Consider the following 2,938-nt stretch of genomic DNA (forward strand, 5'->3'; position numbering starts at 1 on the left):
AGGGCCAAAGCTTAGTTCTTCATTTTATAATTCTTTCTGTTGCTTGTTCTACTGTATTATTTTTCTGTTCTTCTAAGCTGATGTTTCCATTCTGTCTATTCTTTATGTCTATAAAAATTATATGTCTATAATTTTTCCTTCTAACTTCATTTTTTCCCTTACAGCTTCTATACCCAGCAAAATGTTTCAAGCAGTGTAAAAATTACAATGTGGTTATAGTCTATTTTTAAGTGAATGATCACAATGAATACAAGTAAAAAAAACAGCATGTTTTCCATATCCCTTACATGATTAAACATTTTACGTATTATAGGTGAAAATCAAGTGGTCCCAAGAATCCATATATATTCATACCCAAGCAACTTGTTATAGATTAACAGAGTGTGAGCAAGCAAGGTATTTTTCTCAGGAAGTTCTGCTGTCAGGCTGCATTTTGTGATTACAAAGAAAGGATCGGTCACTTTATTGTTTATCTCAAAAGATAATCTTATAAGAAATCTTAAAATAATCACAAATCTAAACTGTTATATATGAAAAACAATCAGTCATCTCTACTTTCAAATTTCACTCATCCACAATTTTTTATATCCAGAAGCTGAGGGCAGAAATGAGTACAAGGAATTAATTATCACTGTTAATCACCAATCCATCCTATCAAGAAAGATACATCAGCCAGCAATAGCCAGGCTGCCGTTGTTCCTGTTTCATGCCCTCAATGAGTCCCTTGTTCAACAATTAATACTGTGTCTTTATAAACTTTAAATTATTCCCTAAGATTTTCTACCTCAAAGTCATTAACAAAAACATCTTATCCTAACCTTACAATTCTACATGTCTAAATTCTTTCTGTTCCAGCAGTAATGTTTGGAAAAAGCCAATCACTATTATTGTAAGTACCAATAACACTGCCCAGTGAGGGCCTAGAGACCCCTGAGAGTTTTCATACAACCCATAGATTATAAGGGATGTGGTGATCATGAAGCCAATAATCAGAGCTCTGCTCAATAACAGCATGAAGTCCTCAGGACATGTAATCCTCAGGGCTTTGCCTCTCCCATGGCTCACTAAGATGTGGCTTTGCTAAAACCTGCTGTAGAATATTAAGATGTGCTAGATTTGTTTATGCTGTGGAACATTTGTTTTAATGATGCAAAGATGTGTTGCATTCTTTTATGTTGCATTTGTTTAAATACATGAAGCTGTGATTCTTTGATGGAGGAGAGTCATCTGTCTATGTGTTACTTTCATTGCTTAATAAAGAAACTGCCTTGGCCCTTTAATAGGACAGAAAATTAGGTAGGCAGAGTAGACAGAACAGAATTCTGGGAGAGAGGAGGCAGATGCTTCAGGCAGTCGCCATTGGTAGTCGCCATGCTTCTCCTCTCCAAGACAGACGCAGGTTAAGATCTCTCCTGGTAAGCGACCACCTCATGGTGCTACACAGATTATTAAATATGGGTTAAAGCAAGATGTGAGAATTAGCCAATAAGAAGCTAAAACTAATGGGCCAGGCAGTGTTTAAAGAATACAGTTTCCGTGTAATTATTTCGGGTGTAAAGCTAGCCGGGTGGCGGGACGCAGCCCCTCTACTCCATCTACAGATTGGCGCCCAACGTGAGGCCCGAACCCACGACCCTGAGATTAAGAGTCTCATGCTCTACCGACTGAGCTAGCCAGGTGCCAAAATGAAGGGGCGTGGTCGATCGGCAGTTATGATTAACCAGACTAGCTTTAATATATAATATTCAGCTTTAATAAAGGAAAGAAAAGGGAACTTACAAAAGCCAAGGTTCCAGCAAGGAGCACAGGAAAACAAACAGAGGGCGGGCTGCACACCCACAAGATTTTATAAGTAAATTTTAGCCTAAGGGGGACACACCTTATAAACAAGGTGATTGGCTGGGCTTCCCCTTTAATTCTTTGCCTGTCTAAAACACCTGGTGGTCTAATAGAGTTGAATGGCCAATAGCAAGGCAAAAGAAAGGATAGGTGGGGTTCACAAGGAGAGAGAATAAATACAAGGAGAAATCTGGGAGAAAGAGAAGGAGCAAGAAAAGGTAGATCAAGGAGAGAGAGAGAACATCAGGGGCCAGACACCCAGCTACACAGTCAGCCATGGAGTAAGAAAAGAAAAAAGCCCAGAAACAAAAGGTAGATTGGATAAATTAAGATAATAAAAGATGGCTAGAAACATGTCAAACTAAGGCTGGGCATTTATTATTAAGATTAAGTCTCCATGTGTGACTTATTTGGGAGCTAGGGTGGTGGGTCCCCAAAAGAGCAAAGAGAAAAAGAGTAAAAAACCAACCAGCAACACCCACCCATGTCCCATGAGTTTCAGTGTTGCCTGTTTGTTTCCCTCACATGGCCTGCTGACACTTAAACTCTGGATTATGACCTTTGTACTTTTTAAAACTTGCCTGAACTTGCCAGGCTGCTAAGAAATTCGTTCCTTGGAATTTTCAGTTCACAAGCTAAGGCAGCAAAGAAGCAGAGATTGAAATGGACAAGCACTCCTGTTCATCCATCAGATAAGGAAGCAAGTTCTCTCCATTTTGTATAAATGTATAAAACAGTTAAAGAACTGGAAACAACATAGTAAGTGGGACTAAGGATGACTGGATCTTCCTGCATGGATCTTTGCTTTCTCACGTGTGAGAACCTACTCTCAAGCTCTCAAAAATCTAAGAAGAAATCTGAAAGATTCAGTCAGTCCCTACAGGAAAAAGCTCAAATGTGCTCTAATTAGAAAATACATTTGGGTTGGGCAGTGGTGGCGCATGCCTTTAATCCCAGCATTTAGGAGGCAGAGGCAGGTGAATCCCTGTGAGTTCGAGGCCAACCTGGTCTACAAGAGCTAGTTCCAGGACAGCTAAAACTGTTACACAGGGAAACCCTGTCTCTTAAAATCAAAACAATAAATAAATAAATAAATAAA

This window comes from Arvicola amphibius, chromosome X (genome assembly GCF_903992535.2).
Source record: "Arvicola amphibius chromosome X, mArvAmp1.2, whole genome shotgun sequence".
Lineage (NCBI taxonomy): Eukaryota > Metazoa > Chordata > Mammalia > Rodentia > Cricetidae > Arvicola > Arvicola amphibius.